This window comes from Tiliqua scincoides, chromosome 4 (assembly GCF_035046505.1).
Source record: "Tiliqua scincoides isolate rTilSci1 chromosome 4, rTilSci1.hap2, whole genome shotgun sequence".
Lineage (NCBI taxonomy): Eukaryota > Metazoa > Chordata > Lepidosauria > Squamata > Scincidae > Tiliqua > Tiliqua scincoides.
In genome coordinates this window covers 202,879,016-202,898,138 of record NC_089824.1, presented here as the reverse complement: position 1 = coordinate 202,898,138, position 19,123 = coordinate 202,879,016, and the positions used below count along the sequence as shown (strand labels likewise).

General features: G+C 45.1%; 1 protein-coding gene across 2 annotated transcripts in view; it reads right to left on the bottom strand.

Annotated features, from left to right (window-relative positions):
- Positions 1 to 17,056, bottom strand: part of NCOA3 (nuclear receptor coactivator 3) — a 137,725-nt gene extending 120,669 nt beyond the window's left edge. For both annotated transcript variants that reach the window (XM_066623433.1, XM_066623434.1), the window contains exon 1: positions 16,967 to 17,056. The gene's annotated coding sequence lies outside the window, so the exon portion shown is untranslated. The remainder of the gene's footprint in view (positions 1 to 16,966) is intronic.
- Between the last annotated feature and the right edge of the window lie 2,067 nt (positions 17,057 to 19,123).

Here is a 19,123-nt window from a genome sequence, read left to right as displayed (position 1 = left end):
TTGCTTCTCACTTATTTGTGCATTATAAAAGAGAAAAGTCTGGCTCACTTTGCTCAAGAGCTGTTTGCAAGGCAACCAAGAACAGATAACTAAAGGGCAGTCAATACTGAGTGTTAAGCAGTTCTTCAAAAGCAAAGCAATTATACTTACTAGCATACTTGCTTATACAACTGAAGGCATACCATCAATAACTGGTCACTACCATTGGTGTGTTGCTTACTTGAACAAAGCAGTGCCAGGTGTATTTACCATTCACTATGTCATTCATTGCCAATATCTGGTTGCAAAAAACCTCAGTGATCTCTTGCACAAGTCATTACACACTCATCGCTGCAGTGAATTAAATTAAACCCCATCCTATCAATGAGACTATTCTGGGAGCTCGGATGATGAATGATCAGAACGACCAGATACTATGGGGGACACAGTGCTTCTACCTTTAACCATTGTATAGAAAAGGGAATATTGGCAGGTGCAGCTCAACATGGAAAGGTTTTTAAAGCTGCTCTTGCCAACATTCCCTCTTCTATACAATTATTAGAAGTATAGGCACTGTGTCCTTCATTCTATCTGGCTACCCTGTGAATGATGAAGATTTTGAACATTGGCTGCTTCATACCAACATTCCTTGGCTATCAAAAAGCAACTGTGTGAGATGCTTTTATGACCTTTTGACAATGTTGTGGAGAGTTTTGAAGACACAAATGCTTTGTTCAGTGAGTAACTCAGGGATGACATTGCTTATCTATCAGAACTATTTGAAAATTTCAGTGAAATGAATTTGTAGTTGCAAGGAAATTAGGTAAATTTTATTAAGGCCAAATCTGCCACCTAAGTTTATTTCAAAGTTAACTCTGTTCAAGAGCAATATAGGGAGTTGTGAAGTACCAATTTTCAAGCCTGTCTGAGCTAGGAGAAAAAGGTCGTGTATAAGATGATGATCTGCAAGTGTTTGAGACCATTTGGATATGTGGAATGAAGTTGTATCCAAGTTATTTGAGTATCTTCTGTGGATGGAAATTCCAGAGTAGGTGATAAATGCACTTTTAGATACATACTGAGGAAGTTGGGGTGGTGGAGAAGAACTAACTGGGCTACAAAGTGACACTGAGATGAAGTCAAAAGTTTTAAAAAAATTGTATAAAGCAACAGTTCCTGAGCTTTCAGAACTGTGACCCAGCTCAATCTCTATGGCAGGTTGCAACACTCCTGGTGATACTGGAGAGAGTCCAAGGGAACCTCCAAAGGGCTCCTGCAGGTCACACCAGGTTGAAATCCCACTGTAATGGCCTCCACGGGTCTCAGAATGGCCCACAGAAGCCTCTGAAAGCCACTTCCTGTTTTCAGAAACAAATGAAGTGGATTCTGCAGGCCATTCTGATGCCCGCAGAGGCATAACTTGACCAGAGCAACCCTTCAGAGATCTCCAGCTTCTAGAATGGCTCCTATTTGGAGCCATTCGAAAGCAAGGATGGGTGGGAGGGCCCAACCTGTAACCCGCCTTGCATGGACTCACAACCCATAGTTTGGGAACTCCTGATATAAAGAGTTTTGGTTACAGAACAAAATTTCTGATTGCTGTCCTGCACTACGGATAACAGTTAAGAAGCTCCTTGTTGCATTTCCAACATCATATTTGGTGGAAAGTGGTTTTGGTGGGGTCATCCAACTTTTCCCCAAGCAAAGAAAGAAACTGATTCCAGATTACCAATTGTGATGATTTAGGATTCCTGCACATCCTGCACAGGATGATTTATGGATGTCCGCACAGAAGTAAGTCCCATTGTGTTCAAAGGGGCTTACTCCCAGAAAACTGTGCATAGGACTGCAGTCTTAAGCATATAACTGGCAGAAGTACATTATGTTTTTCTTCTGCTATTACACTAGAATAATAAGAAGCAAAATATTAAACCAAAGTAGAGCTACAAAATACTTCATCCCACCTGCAAGTCTGATATGAAATCAGATCAGAAGGAAGAGTAAAGTAAATTAACATGTACAATATGCATACAGGAGCGTTTCCACTGTGTTATCATTGGGGAATAAGCCATTGAGTGTTTTGGCAGTAGATTATGCTAAGAACACACAGTAAAACCTCTTGCACACATACAGGTCCCTGGACTATTATCTTGACTGCACACTGTTTTTTGGGAAGCTAGAAAGTTAAACCTACCTTGTAGTAACTTCACTGCTATGGAATATTTCACCATTGATTGTGACATTAACAGAACAGGGTAATTTCATTTTCTCTTCCTAGTTTAGTCACAAAGTATCTGATTAATTCCACCAAATGTGAACACCACTTATTTTTACATATCACACCAAGATCTAAATCAGTTTAATTCCAAATGCTTAATTGATTGTGGTTAGGTCCCTAGCACTATATTGCCTCAGTCCCTGAACTTGCTGGGGAGTAAGTTGGGGCTTTGCTGCGTCCCAACTTGAGGGTTCACACAGCACTGTGTGCCTGGGGTTTAAAACTCTCAAATGATGAGGTCATCGGTGCCCAGTTAGAGGAGTGAATCCACCTGGTCACTCCATGCCACCCATTGGACTTAGACAGGTGTGCTACCCAATTAGCAAGGTAGCCTATCTCTTGGCAGTTACAGTTTCTGAAGACAGGATGAGAGACTTGGAATAAATGTCTACATATAGCTACTAGCATTTCAAACAAAGGCTGCTTGCAGAGAGATGATCCAGCAGCTTTTAGCTGCTGAACTTCCACAGGAGCTTCTGGGGAGTTAAAAAGTGTCAAAAAAAATCAGAAGGCAAAAAAGGGGGCAAACCTTGTTCATGACAAATACTATAATGATATTTTATTGATTGGGACACGATTTAAAGTTCTGAAATTTGGTTGACAGCAGTGTTGGCCTTGCATTCGGCATGAGAAGACCTCATACAACCACAGGGAGGGAATGAAAGAGAATCGGTCAAGAGCAGTCAGTTCAGAACTGTCAGAGAGGATGGAGTTAGAAATGAACAGTGATAACTGTTGAAGTCTGCTCTGCAAAGATCACAGAGGATAAACCAAAAAGTAAGAGTGTCTTATGAAAAAGAAACATGAATATAGATAAAAACAGTAACAGAAAATGTTTTAGGATTCATGTAACAAAAATTGTTACAGTTAGACTAAAGAGTAGAATATATTCTGCAGAATAAAGTAACAGTTGTAATTCCAAGGTTCATGTTGTCAAGGTATTTTCTTGGTGCATTATTTCAGAATGTTTTCGTCACTTTTCTTAATCCACTTTTCTTAATCCACTGTGTGTGTCTGCAAAAACAGAATTTTGTGTAACCCTCATACTTAATCATCTAACAAAAGATGAGAGAAGTGGGTTTTTCCTCTCATATTGACTATCTGATTTTACATGCTCAGAAGTGCATTTAAGAGAAAACGAAGTACAGCAGTTCCTTCATATCCGTGGATCCCATATGCGGAAGTGGTTTCCGATCACTTTTTAAATTCATATTGGAGGCCTCCCCGCACCTGTGGAGGGCTCCCCGCACCCCCTGGAGGCTGGTGATGCAGAAGGTAAGTTAACCCCCCCATCGGCCAATGCAGCAGCAAGGTCCTGGGGATAGCTTGGCTGCCTTCCCCGACCCCCTAAGGGGCCAGAGGCAGGGTTCCTCAGGCTGGAGTGTTACAATACCTCAGTTTGAGAACCTCAGGCTTTAAGATGATTCTCAGAATCCTGAATTCCTAACCCTTCTAAGCCTCCATATAAGCAGACACATTGAGCCCATTTATAGCAATCGGTATAATTTACTCAGATCATGATTTAAAATTACCAAAAGAAAACTGACCAATCCAAATCACTGATTTAAAACAATTTCCCTTTCTAAAATTCATATATTTCCTACACCAGTGGTTCTCAAACTGGTGGGTCGTGATCCACCAGTTCGTGTAACGCTTCCCCCATCCCTTTAAGGGGAGGGGGAGGGAGGCAGTGATGCAATCCCCAGGATCACGTCACTAAGGGAGGGGGAGGCGAGGTGCTTGCACTTACTTTCAGAAGGCAGAGCTGCAGCAAGCTACAGGAGGTGCGGGGAGCCCTGAGCAGCTCTGCACAGCACTCCCCGTGGCTTGGAACTTTCACTAAAAGTGGGTGCAAAGCACTTCCACTTTGCAGGAAGTGCACAAAGGCTCCGTGTCACACAGGCGGGGAAATAGCCCTGGAAGAGGTTCCCCTTGTGAAGGAACAGTAAGACTCCTGGAGCCCCATGAACCAGCAAAGAGGCTGAGGAGGAGGAGGGGGCGGAAAACCTCTGTAGCCAGAACACACGCAGCAAGGTGGAGCTCTCTCACTCTCTCACTCACTCACACACACAGGGGCAGGTGTAGTAGCAACAGAGGGAATTGCTTTAAAAAACCCAGGGAGTGTTTCCCAATCCCCCCCCCCGCCTTCCGAATGAGATGGTGCAGGCTCTCCGTGCTCCAGTCTACACAAACAAAACAGCCCAGCAAGCAAGTCTTCCCAGCAAACCAAAGCATGAGATTTAGGCTACAATTCGATCCACACTTTCCTGGGAGTAAGCCCCATTGACTACAATGAGGCTTACTTCTGAGTAGAAACGCATAGGACTGGACTTTTAAAAGCTCAGCATCCCACCTATGAAAGAAGCAGGACAGCTGGCAGCTGAGAGGGGGAGGCAGGGGAGGGGATTGATAACAGCTGCCTTAGTTTCCTTCCAGCCCCAAGTGTCATGCTGCAGTGTATTTGACTAACTATGGACATGTTTTTTCTTAATCCCGCTGGGTCACGGAACAGAACTCACATGCATAAATGGGCTCCACCTGTAGTCTGTTAAAAGTACCAATCTGTCACATTTCCCCAAATGCAGTCACATACCATGGGAGCATCAAGTCTAATATATTAAAAATAAAATATTGAAATGAATGGGGACCCACCTGAAATTGGTTCGCAACCCACCTAGTGGGTCCCAACCCACAGTTTGAGAAACACTGCCCCACACAACTATTCAGAAACAAGTTCTAATGAACAATCTGGACTTACTTTTAAAGTAAAATGTATAGGACTATTACAAGTATCCAGCTATTACAAGTATTACAGAATTTTTCCAGAAGCAAACAGAACACTAAAAGAACTGTTATTCCTTCATGCAAAATAAATATCCATGCTGATAACACAATCTGAGAACTGAAAACCTCTGAGAACTCAAATAGCTATGAAATATAAACATAAGATACAAGGTCATCCACATAAGCTCAGTGGATGTGATGGGAAGATTAAGAATGACTTCTTGTCCATATGAATACCTAAAATGACCTCCTAATTAAGAAACCCCATCAGAAGTCAAAAATAATAAATCTTCCACATGATTCATTGTTTCATTTATAGTTTTTAACCTCAGAAGTCAGGTATTTCACACCCTGATTCTCTTGAAAAGCAACCCTTAACTCCATATTCGGTAAACAGTCATGATTCCATTTTAAGGTATTATAAATGTAGGTTTTAACATGTTTGTGCTAATTCAGGTTTCCTTTTAAACCAGGTTGCTGTCTTTTTTAAAGTAGTGTTTTCTTGAATTGAAATTTTAAAATCCAATGTAGATTTTTTTTTTTTTTAATACAGGTGGGTCTCCATATCCAGTATCTGTAGATTCAGTTAACCGTAGATTCGGGGGTGGGGGGCCTCCAGGGGGCCATTACTGTTAAATAAAAGCTTAAGCTTGATCCCTACGCTTGAATGCTTATAGCAACCTGTCAAATCAAGAAACACCTCACTGATAAGCTTTTAAACAATACTAATAGGCATGGAGAGGGACTATTTACAGACAGCCCCATATCCACAGTTTCCATATCTGCAAGGGGTCCCTGGAATGGTCCCCTGTAAATACTGGGCACAGCAGTAACTGATCTTATAACTGCATGGTTGATAGTTCGTGAGCATGTATTTCAGAAACCAAAGGTATAATCCTATGCTTGTCTACTCAGAAGTTCAACTGAATGGAATTTACTCCCATGTAAGATTGCAGCCCTAATATCTTCCAAGAAGTATAAAAATCATACATTAATTCCACCTTGGATTACATTTAACTGATACTAACACTCAACATGTTACTGCATGGTCTTCCTACATTGCCACAGCATTGCCTAACATAGCAAGCCTATTTTAAGCCGCTAATCGGAACAGAAATTTAAAGACCACTGGCGGACAGGATAGCCAAGAACTATTAAAATAACTCAAAGTTTTACTCTTTATTTTATTAAGTAACAGACATGTAGGATAACCAAATAAAAGTACTCTTAGGGCCCAATCCTAGCCATCTTTCCAATGGTGATGTAAGTTCCAAGAAAACAAATGTTCCCTTACTTTAAGGAGGCCTTCATGACTGCCTCCTCTCCACAGAATGCACTGCATGCTCCCTCAGTGCTCAAAAATTGGATATGATTTGGCCCTTAGGCTGCAATCCTATACACACAACCCCAGAAGCAAGAGTCACTGAGCAGAGTCAGACTTAATAGATTTTGTTTTATATACTTATACCCAACCTTTCAAGATAAATTTTGAAAGCCACCATGGACATTTAAGTCATTAAAAAACATAATCAAAAATAAACATGGTGAGAACACAACACATACCACCCCAATTCAGGGGTGTCCAAACTTTTTGACAGGAGGGGCCACATCATCTCTCTGACACTGTGTCAGGGGCCAGGAATAAAAAAGAATTAATTTACATTTCAAATTTGAATAAATTTACATATATTTACATAAATGAATATATTAGAGATGGAACTTATATGAATGAATGAAGGTCTTGCAATAGCTCATGGCCTATGAAAGGCCTTGCACAAAGCAAGACTGGCCTTTCCTTCACTGCTGCTGCAGCATCAGTCATTAAACAGCAAGCAGTGGAGCGATCCCTCATTCACAGTTCATGCGAGAGGTCAAACTGTCGCCCTTACACTGAGAACAGTTGCACAGGGCCAGCAAGGGCTCCAGTAAGTCTCCGGAGGGCAGAGGCTCATTGGAAACTGGGGGCTACTTGCGGGCCAGATTGGGAATCCTCGGGGGCCACAAGTGGCCCCCGGGGCCAGGGTTTGGGCACCCCTGTGTTAGATCAACAGCTAACACACTGCATTTGTAGATACCCAAGCTATAATCACTCCCATAGCATAGCAATCTAGAAGGAATCTAAGCGTCACCTTTGCCTGCCCTTCACCCTTAAAATAGAATCATTCACAAATACCTGCAGAAAGGTATGTATGCCTTTAAGCAGAAGAGCAAATCCAGTTCAGGATAAATACTGAGTCAGTCACTCAAAATTTGCAACTGTAACAGTCTCCTGAACAGCACATACATGAATATGATGGTTTAGCTACACTCGGTTCATTTAACTAACTACTGTATATCTAAACTCGGTTAATTTCAAACACAGGAAAAAAATCATACAGGTTACTGTATTTACTGGCTTCTCCTCCCCTTGTAGAATTATATATATTACACTGTGTAATAAATATTACACCAGTGGCTCAAAAACTGTCGGTCAGGACCCACTGATGAGTTGCGACCTGATTTTTGGTGGGTCCACAAAGGGTGATGGAAATATCAGCTAACTAATTGCCTCAAGCCCTGAGGTTGTTCAAAAATGAGATACTGTTGCTGCTAAATACCCTGCAAAAAACTCAACTCCTGTAATTTGCAAGCATGTGTTAATATATGTTTGAGGTCTTTTTCTGGTTGTTATAAATGAATAAATGAAATATTTCTTTCTAGATCACTTTTTGTTAAAGTCTGGTAAATCTAGATGGGTCCCAATAGAGTGTAATTTTAAACAAGCAGGTCCCAGTGCTAAAAAGTTTGGGAACTACTGTATTACACTGTAGAATATATACAGTATTACACACAGTCACTTAATCCAGAAGAGATGGCTGTTGATTGGGAATTTGACTGATGCAGAAAGATTTACAATCTTTTCTGGATGGGTTGCACTCACTGTAACCCACACCTTGCTTGCCACCCAGTTATGCCTGTGTGGAATGACATGGTGGCTGGTCAAACACTGTAACATGCAGCAGTGGCATCATTGTTGATTGCTGACTAGCTGGAAGGGGGGGCAAGTGAACATGCAGGGGAAGCTGCAGCTTCCAGCTAAAGGGCAGGTTAATGGGTAGGTAAGAATAAAGGGGGAGAAGGAAAAAATGACAGAGAAGAAAAGACAGATAAAAGAGGAGTGAGAGGGATATGGAAAGAAACAAAAAGGACACCGACATCTGATGGCTTCAAGGAAGTGGTCAAGAGAGGGAGAAACAAGAATGGTGGAGCAAGAAATGCTGAAGGGTTGGAAGAAGGAGTTAAGCCTCAGAGAGGAAAGGAGCCTCAGGTCTGGGATGGCTGAAGAAATAAAGAACCGGAAGTAAACAGCCAGGGAAGTAAAGAGCCATTCATCAGAAGCCCCACTGCAAAAAGGGCCAGGGACAAACCCACAGGTAGATAGCCACTCCACCATCCTGAGTCAGGGGAAGGGCATTTAACAGGCACCACCAAAGAATAGCAATCTGGCCCTTCCCATTCAGGGGTGGATAAGCTCATCCCCATCATTCCTCGCCTAGATGAGGTTAGAAGGCTTCTGCCTAGCCCCTGATCTCCAACTGAAGCAGTTATACTCAGGGCGACAAAACCCCTTCAACAGGATGACCAGAACCCTGCCTTATGTTGGTAGGTTTAACCACCCAAGGGGATGAGAAAAAGGACTTTAAGTGAAGCATCAGCCTATGCTTTGTTATTTTGATCTGTATTGCCATGAAGGAAACCACTTAAAGAGTTGCCTCTTGGTGGGAGAATAACTCTATGATCACACTCAAGCTGAAAGAGCACATCCTCAGTTTAGGAGGTGCTCCATGGTCTCCAGGGGTGTCCAAAGTTTTTGGCAGGAGGGCCACATCAGCTCTCTGACCATATGTCAGGGGCCGGGGAAGAAAATAATTAATTTACATTTAAAATTTGAATAAATTTACATATGTTTACATAAGTGAATATATTAAAGATGAACTTATATGAATGAATTAAGGTCTTGCAATAGCTCAAGGCCTATACAAGGCCTTGCGCAAAGCAAGGCTGGCCTTTTCTTTGCTGCCGCTACTGCATCGCAGATGTGAAAAAGCAAGCAGTAGAGGGAGCCCTCATCCCATAGCTCACCCGAGAGGTCAAACAGTCACCCCCACTCTGAGAGCAGTTGTGTCGGGCCAGTGCGGGCTCCAACAAATCTCCCGAGGGCCAGAGGTTCATTGGAGACTGGGGGTTCCCTGAGGGCTGCACTGAGAGGCCTCGAGGGCCGTAAGTGGCCCCAGGGCCAGGGTTTGGGCACCCCTGGTCTAGCCCTTCTTATGGAGGACAAGGTGGCAGCTGTGTTGAGAAGTGCTTTCACCATCTTTGGCTAAAGTTGGTGCTTTTATTATGGTTCCTAGAGTTGTCAGACCTGCATGCAGTTATCCATGTTCTGGTAACCTCTAGATTAATTACTACAACACACAGTTCATGCAACCGCCCTTGAAAACAGTTTAGAAGCTTCAGCTGGTGCAAAACACGGCTGCCCAAGTCTTTAACAAGAAAGCTTGTACTAAACCTATATTCCTCATTAACAGCACAATCATACTCATATCTGTTACTATGCATCTTATTCCCAGGCAAATATGCATAGGACTGCAGCCTAAAACAACAAGTTCCTAGCTAGAACTGGATGACAGCGATTGGCCACTATGAACTGGATCCAAAATTTTTATGAACCTTAAGTTGTTCAAAACAGCCTTCCGGGCTTTTTTTTATTTCTTCCGAAATTTTTATGAACCTTCTTCCAAACTTTATGAACCTTCTTCCAAACTTTTTATGAACCTTAAGTTGTTCAAAACAGCCACCAGGTAGATGAGACTCGTCAGCCTGGGAAGGCAGCTCATCTAAGAAAAGGAAAACACTGATCCCAAACCTCCACTGCCTTGTGGCTACATCCAGTTATGGAAAAGGCTTCAGGAGTCAACCTCGAGGCAAAATCAGGAGCCGGAGTCCCTGAGGCAGTTCGTAGCTGTACACAGTCATGCTCTGGCAACTCCTGCGACACCACTGGAACCAACTGTATTGGTTTCTGCCTTTCCATTGGACCATTCCAGCGATGTGGAGAGGGGGGATTTGCTGCATGGGTAACAGCCTATCCTCCATACCCTCTTTACCCAGGCTTCGCGCACTGGAGAGGACACTCCAACTTCGCCATACGGCGTCGGCACAACACAAGAAGCAGCAGTTTACCGGTTACAAGTCTTCGCTCGATTGGCGTAGAGCATGATGCCAGGGGCTGCTTCCGATGGTGGGAGAGATCATTGCATCTCATTGGGCAGCTACTGCCCGCCTTAAGCTGGGCAGTCCCCAGTCAGTAAGGTGTTGCCTCGCCACGGTCCGTTAACCTCACGGGGTGCGTGGGGTTTAGGGTGAAAACCGACAGGCGGATCGACAACTCTGCACCATGCAACAGAAAACAAAACTCCTGCCCTAAAGCTGGGCACCTGGAATGTAAGGACAATGACACCTGGCTTCTCTGATGACCTGCAAGAAATAGACGACACACGCAAAACAGCTGTCATTGACATGGAGCTGAGCAGACTGCAGATGGACATCATCGCCCTTCAAGAGACGAGGCTGCCAGATTCCGGATCTGTCAAGGAGAGAAATTTCTCATTTTTCTGGCAGGGAAAACCACCAAATGAAACCAGGGAACATGGTGTTGGCTTTGCGGTCAGAAATACCCTGCTGAAATCCATCATCCCACCTACTGTGGGTAGTGAAAGAATTTTGTCCCTGCAGCTCCAGTCATCAGCAGGACCTGTCACTCTCATCAGTGCTTATGCACCGACTCTGTCGTCTCCAGCAGAAGCCAAAGACAAATTCTATGATGACCTGGCCACCACTATCAAGAAGATCCCCATAAAAGAGTCATTGTTCATCCTCGGCGATTTCAATGCTAGAGTTGGTGCTGACCACAGTTCATGGCCCACTTGCTTAGGTCAGTTCGGCACTGGGAAGATGAACGAAAATGGCCAACGCCTGCTAGAGTTTTGCTGTCATCACGGTCTCTGTGTCAGCAACACATTCTTCAACACAAAGCCCCAACATAGTCTCTTGGAGACACCAAAGACCAAAGCACTGGCACCAGCTCGACCTGATTCTCACCAGACACTCCAGCCTTCCCAGCATCAAGATCACACGCAGCTATCAGGGTGCTGCCTGTGACGCTGACCACTCCCTGGTGTGCAGCAGAGTGAAACTGCAAACAAAGCGACTGCACCACACAAAAAAGGAAGAAAGACCTCGCATTGATACCAGCAAGACCCGGGATCAGAGAAAAGTGGAGGAATTTGCACGAGCGCTTGAGGAATCTCTTCAAGGCCCGGCCGACGCAAACGCATCCAACAGATGGGAACATTTCAAGAATACCGTTTACAACAACGCCTTGTCCATATTTGGCAAGAAGACCAACAAGACAGCAGACTGGTTTGAAGCCCACTCTGAGGAGTTGACACCAGTCATTGAGGAAAAGAGGAGAGCTCAAGCAGCATACAAGGCCTCTCCCAGTGAGCGCAACCTGCAGGTCCTCTGAGCTGCTCGCAGCAAAGTCCAGCAGACTGCCAGGAGATGAGCTAACGACTACTGGCTCCAGCTCTGCTCCTACATACAGATAGCAGCTGACACAAGGAACATCAAGGGGATGTATGACGGTATCAAGCAGGCCCTAGGTCCAACGCAGAAAACTGCCCCTCTGAAGTCTGCTGCAGGCGAGGTCATCCAGGATCGGGCGCAGCAGATGGAACGCTGGGTGCAGCACTACTCTGAGCTATATTCCAGAGAAAATGCAGTCACCAAAGAAGCGCTGAAAAACATTGAGTGCCTGCCTGTGCTGGAGAAGCTTGACAGTGAACCAATCCTAGAAGAACTTCACGTGGCCCTGGACTCCCTTGCCTTTGGCAAGGCACCTGGAAAAGACAGCATCCCTGCTGAAGTCCTAAAGTGCTGCAAAGAGATCATCGTCACTGAGCTGCATGAAATCCTCTGTCTCTGCTGGAGAGAAGGTGGAGTACCTCAAGACATGAGGGATGCAAACATCATCACGCTGTACAAGAACAAAGGCAACAGGGGTGACTGCAACAACTACTGTGGCATCTCCCTCCTTAGTGTTGTAGGAAAGCTGTTTGCCCGAGTTGCACTAAAGAGGCTCCAGGTACTTGCAGAGAGCGTTTATCCAGAATCACAGTGCGGATTCCGAGCCAACAGGTCCACCACTGATATGGTATTCTCCCTTAGACAACTGCAGGAGAAATGCAGGGAACAACAACAGCCACTCTTTATAGCCTTCATAGATCTCACAAAGGCTTTCTACCTGGTCAGCAGGGACGGCCTCTTCAAGATCCTCCCCAAGATCGGATGTCCACCCAGGCTCCTCAGCATCATCAGATTTTTCCACAAGGACATGAAGGGCACTGTTGTCTTCGATGGCTCCACATCAGACCCTTTTGACATCCGAAGCGGAGTGAAGCAGGGCTGTGTTCTTGCACCAACCTTGTTTGGGATTTTCTTCGCTGTCCTGCTGAAGCAGGCCTTTGGAACTGCAACAGAAGGCATCTATCTCCGGACCAGATCAGACAGAAAGCTCTTCAACCTCTCCAGACTGAGAGCAAAATCCAAAGTCCAGCTGAAATGTCTGCGTGACTTCCTCTTTGCCGACGATGCAGCTGTCACTACCCACTCTGCCAAAGATCTCCAGCAGCTCATGGATCGTTTTAGCAAGGCCTGCCAAGATTTTGGACTGACAATCAGCCTGAAGAAAACACAGGTCATGGTTCAGGATGTGGACTCACCTCCCTGCATTACAATCTCTGCACATGAACTGGTGGTTGTCCATGACTTTGTGTACCTTGGCTCAACGATCTCTGACACTCTTTCTCTCGATACCGAGCTAAACAAACGCATCGGTAAAGCAGCTACCACGTTTTCCAGACTCACAAAGAGTCTGGTCCAACAAGAAGCTGACGGAACATACCAAGATCCAGGTCTACAGAGCTTGCGTCCTGAGTACACTTCTGTACTGCAGCGAGTCATGGACTCTTCGCTCACAACAGGAGAGGAAACTGAGCGCTTTCCACATGTGCTGCCTCCGACGCATTCTCGGCATCACCTGGCAGGACAAAGTTCCAAACAACACAGTCCTGGAACGTGCTGGAATCCCTAGCATGTATGCACTGCTGAAACAGAGACGCCTGCGTTGGCTTGGTCATGTCGTGAGAATGGATGATGGCCGGATACCAAAGGATCTCCTCTATGGAGAACTCGTGCAAGGAAAGCGCCCTACAGGTAGACCACAGCTGCAATACAAGGACATCTGCAAGAGGGATCTGAAGGCCTTATGAGTGGACGTCAACAAGTGGGAAACCCTGGCCTCTGAGCGGCCCGCTTGGAGGCAGGCTGTGCAGCATGGCCTTTCCCAGTTTGAAGAGACACTTGACCAACAGTCTGAGGCTAAGAGGCAAAGAAGGAAGGCCCATAGTCAGGGAGACAGACCAGGGACAGACTGCACTTGCTCCCAGTGTGGAAGGGATTGTCACTCCCGAATTGGCCTTTTCAGCCACACTAGACGCTGTTCCAGAACCACCATTCAGAGCGCGATACCATAGTCTTTCGAGACTGAAGGTTGCCTACAACTACAAGTTGTTCAGATTTTCCTTAACATACCAAGCTCTACAGCTACAAGGCATTTGGTTGTCTGATCTAGTCTTGGAAAATGGGCAAGGGGGGGTCAACAGTTATTTTTAAAATGTTCTAGAAGTAAACCAGGCTACTCAATTCCATCTTGACTGAAAAAGGAACAGGTTGGCTAGTGAAGAGAGGAATCCCTATAGAAATGAAACATGATCCAATACTAAACATTTGGATTTGGCCAAGACACTCCCCTTCACCTATCCTGGTGAAAGATATGGCTGGCCAGCCCAATTTATGTATGTGTAGTTGTACACAGGTCCCAAAAAGTTCAAAGGAGCTTACTCTCAAGTCTAAGGTAACAGGTATAAACTCATTTAATATGGAAAGAAACCTAGTTGACACTTCTGAGATACTATAAAAAAATTCCTTTTCAAACAGTTTATTCTTGAGTAAATTCTTCAATTCTGTGTTATGCCTATGGTTAAATACCTACATCCAATCCTGTTTGTTTTTCTGAACACAATACTATTTTTATTCATGCCATATTGTCAGAATAATTGGTAGTCAAGCACTCCTGCATAGCATATGCTTTTATATAGTACAGAATAAGAATGCAAAGCTCATTATTTCTTCATCTAGAAGTAAATTTCTAAAAACCTATTTAGTACACACACCCTTTTTAGCTGGGTTATTAAATTCTAATTGAGCATTTCCGAATGCATAACGCTATTTCTAAATGCTCACAGATGGTCAGTTTTCAATTGTTTTAATGCAAAAAATAAAAATAGAAAATTCATTTGTCCAAATACTGAATTAAGATTATCCCTTTAACAACTAAATATTGGAGTAAAATATTTTATGTTAAAGATAGTATTTCCTCTTTTTGTTTTGAAAAAAAGCATAACAGCATGTCTCAGGCAGCTTGGTGAACACAATGCAAAAATAAGATCTTCGATTACTGCTCATATTGCTCATTTACATGCAAGACCTGAAGCAACCTCCAATGTCAGACTAGTGTCCAATATCATTTTAGACATTAGTAACAGAGTTCATCTTACACATAATGTCTTTCCTTCCTCAAATGTCTCTGTGAATGTTTGTTTCATCTCAAAATATCTACACAAAGCCAATGTTTGTTAGTATCTTTATTCTTGATTTATGTTATGAAGCTCTGCACAATGCAACAATAGTATTCCTATTTATTCTATTGTGATCAGGATTTTCCCAATTCTCCTCCTCTGCATTTTAGCTCTGCTATCTGGTATGTATCTGATCAGCAATTGCACACAGAACAAAAATGTCACACAATGTCAACTTCCAAGTAAAAGCCACACAACTCAGCTTGGTTACTTTTATCTACAAGATTTAAATAGCAATTAAATATTTAAAACTTAACAGACCAAGCCTAGCTAGCTGCAGCTATTTAACAGCACATTCTTACACTAGGAGCTTATCATTTCTGTTGAAAGTCATGGCTCCTCCTAAAATTACCATGTTCTTCAGGTTGTTACCTCTACCTTATGATAGTTACTATATTTTCATACAAGTTTTTTTTATATTGCACAAAAAGGTTATTTGAAGTACAAATGATTGAAGTGCTAAATTAAAGAGACAGACTGCCACAATAAATTTTCAAACACATTGATGACTGATCACATCTAATTATTCAGAGCCCCTACTCCTACTATCAAACACATATGGAAAACATATCTTCCAATAAATTAACATATTGCAGGACATTTAAAGTGCTCCAACAAGCTATACAGTATGTCTGTATCATGTACAGGGAACAAAATACACACCCCTCATGTGTATCAAAGACTAGACTGTCTAATAATTCATATGAAGAAAACCTGTATTGATTCAAGGCTGTAAACAAGCCAAGATAAAACAATCTTAATTTTAATATTCATATTTTAATTAAGAACATTTTCAGACACGTCTTAAAAAAGCAATCATCTGCTTTAAAATAACGTGGCTAACAACTGCACCACAATAACAGAATAGAAACCAAACATTTCCCTGAGAAACTTAGCAAAGCAAAGAGACAGTCAGCAATACAGAAAAGCAACCAGACAGCCAAGGAGCCAGCAGCACCTTGCACAGCAACAAGGCAAAACTTTTGATTAAAAAATGCATCCATCATTGGATAGCATCAGTTTCAGGCAGTTATCTGAAGTGCCAGGGCTCTCTGCCCTCCCACCCATCATCTCCCTTTAGCTTTACAGTTGTTGTTACCCTGTTAACAAGCAGGAAAAGGGAAGCTGCTGCTGCTCACCTCCAAGTCCTCACTATGGCTGCGAGACACAACAGAAGTGGCCAACAGAGAAGCATCAGGAATCCCCTAGGGTCCCCATCTTAGCATCTCACAGCTCCCATTCACAGCTCAATCCTATGCATGCCTATTCAGAAGTAAGTCCTAGTATGGTCAGTGGGACTTACTCCCAGGTTAAGTGTGGATAAGATCACAATCCTTCCCAATTTACCTTCTTCTTTCTCCTCCCCTAGTGCACCCTCTTCTCTCCCCCCAACTTACCTACGCTCTTTCTCCCCATTCCCAATTTATCTTCTTCCCCCCACCCAATTTACCTTCTCTCTTCCCCAATTTATCTTCTTCTCTCCCCCACCCAATTTACCTCCCCCTCTCTTCCCCAATTTACCTTCTCTCTTTCTCCTCCCCTAATGTACCCTCTTCTCCCTCCCCAACATACCTACTCTTTCTTTCTCCCCCTCCCCAATTTACCTTCTCTCTTCCTCCCACCCAATTCACCTTCTCCTCCCGCACTAATGTACCTTCTTCTCTCTCCCCACCACTTACCCTCTCTCTCTTTCTACCCCTCCCCCCATTTACCTGGAGTTAACCCCTCACAGCTCCATCTCCACCCATACTCAACAGGATGGAGGGGTGGAGAGAAGCAGCCTGACTCTGGACTAAGGGGGGAGCAGCAGCAGCTCAGTGCCAAGACCTCCCTCTCCGCCCCCTTCCAGGCACTCCTGAGAGCCCCCCAAAATGGGCGCAGGGTCCCCCAGAGCTCCCTCGCCCCCCCTGAACGCCCCTGCTCCAGCCACTCACCAGTCCTCCACACACCCCAGCAGCGCAGACCCCACTCCCATTCCCCAAGCCTCCTCTGCGGGGGCTCCCTCAGCGTCCCCCGCCCCACAACGCCCCCCTGTGGAAGAGGCGGCAGGTCTCCAGTCCCAAGGCGGGGCTGCCCTGCAACTCGCACAGGCAGGACCCCTCGCCCCACAGGTGGCCGCACTCACCGGGGCAAGGAGCCGGCAGTGCCCCTCCTGCGGCGCCCAGCGTGTCTCGCTTCCTCCGTGCCTCACACTCAGCTCCACGCCGCCATTTTGCTTGCTGGCTGGATTTAAAATAGGAACCAGCCTCCTCCAAAGCGGCCGCTTGCTCCGAGCCGGAGCCTGCGCGGGGTCAGCTGGGAGTTGTAGTTCGCAAGTCTCCTCCCCAGGGATGCTTGTTAACTCCAGTTCTTGACATGGCCACACAGACAGCCGTTCTGACCTCTTCACCTTCTCGCCGCCGCAAAGGATGCTGGAACACGTAGTCTCGTCTCCACCACCAATGTTCTTCCATTGTGTTGCTTTCTTCTTCTTCCCAAGTATTTCTAGTCTGCAGGAACAGAACTACTGTGACTAAGGCTGACATCCTCTCCACACTTACCTGGGAGTAAGCCTCATTGACTATAATGGGACTTACTTCTGAGTAGACAGGCATAGGATGGGGCTCTAAAGCTGCAATCCTCTCCACACTTACCTGGGAGTAAGCCCCATTGACTATAATGGACTTACTTCTGAGTAGATAGGCATAGGATGGGGTTCTCAGGCTGCCATCCTGTTCACAGTTATCTAGGAGTAAGCTCCATTGACTATAATGGGACTTACTTTTGAGTAGACATGCATAGGATGGGGTTCTCAGGACCCCATCCTCTCCACACTTACCTGGGAGTAAGCCCCATTGACTATAATGGGATTTACTTTTGAGTAGATATGCATAGGCTTGGGCTGTTTGTATTGGCAACCTTCAGTCTCGAAAGACTATGGTATCACGCTCTGAAAGGTGGTTCTGGCACAGCGTCTAGTGTGGCTGAAAAGGCCAATCCGGGAGTGACAATCCCTTCCACACTGGGAGCAAGTGCAGTCTGTCCCTGGTCTGTCTCCCTGGCTATGGGCCTTCCTTCTTTGCCTCTTAGCCTCAGACTGTTGGCAAAGTGTCTCTTCAAACTGGGAAAGGCCATGCTGCACAGCCTGCCTCCAAGCAGGCCGCTCAGAGGTCAGGGTTTCCCACTTGGTGAGGTCCACTCATAAGGCCTTCAGATCCCTCTTGCAGATGTCCTTGTATCGCAGCTGTGGTATACCTGTAGGGCGCTTTCCTTGCACGAGTTCTCCATAGAGGAGATCCTTTGGTATCCGGCCATCATCCATTCTCACGACATGACCAAGCCAACGCAGGCGTCTCTGTTTCAGCAGTGCATACATGCTAGGGATTCCAGCACGTTCCAGGACTGTGTTGTTTGGAACTTTGTCCTGCCAGGTGATGCCGAGGATGCGTCGGAGGCAGCGCATGTGGAAAGTGCTCAATTTCCTCTCCTGTTGTGAGCGAAGAGTCCATGACTCGCTGCAGTACAGAAGTGTACTCAGGATGCAAGCTCTGTAGACCTGGATCTTGGTATGTTCCGTCAGCTTCTTGTTGGACCAGACTCTCTTTGTGAGTCTGGAAAACGTGGTAGCTGCTTTACCGATGCGCTTGTTTAGCTCAGTATCGAGAGAAAGAGTGTCGGAGATCGTTGAGCCAAGGTGCACAAAGTCATGGACAACCTCCAGTTCATGCTCAGAGATTATAATGCAGGGAGGTGAGTCCACATCCTGAACCATGACCTGTGTTTTCTTCAGGCTGATTGTCAGTCCAAAATCTTGGCAGGCCTTGCTAAAACGATCCATGAGCTGCTGGAGATCTTTGGCAGAGTGGGTAGTGACAGCTGCATCGTCGGCAAAGAGGAAGTCATGCAGACATTTCAGCTGGACTTTGGATTTTGCTCTCAGTCTGGAGAGGTTGAAGAGCTTTCTGTCTGATCTGGTCCGGAGATAGATGCCTTCTGTTGCAGTTCCAAAGGCCTGCTTCAGCAGGACAGCGAAGAAAATCCCAAACAAGGTTGGCGCAAGAACACAGCCCTGCTTCACTCCGCTTCGGATGTCAAAAGGGTCTGATGTGGAGCCATCGAAGACAACAGTGCCCTTCATGTCCTTGTGGAAAAATCTGATGATGCTGAGGAGCCTGGGTGGACATCCGATCTTGGGGAGAATCTTGAAGAGGCCGTCTCTGCTGACCAGGTAGAAAGCCTTTGTGAGATCTATGAAGGCTATAAAGAGTGGCTGTCGTTGTTCCCTGCATTTCTCCTGCAGTTG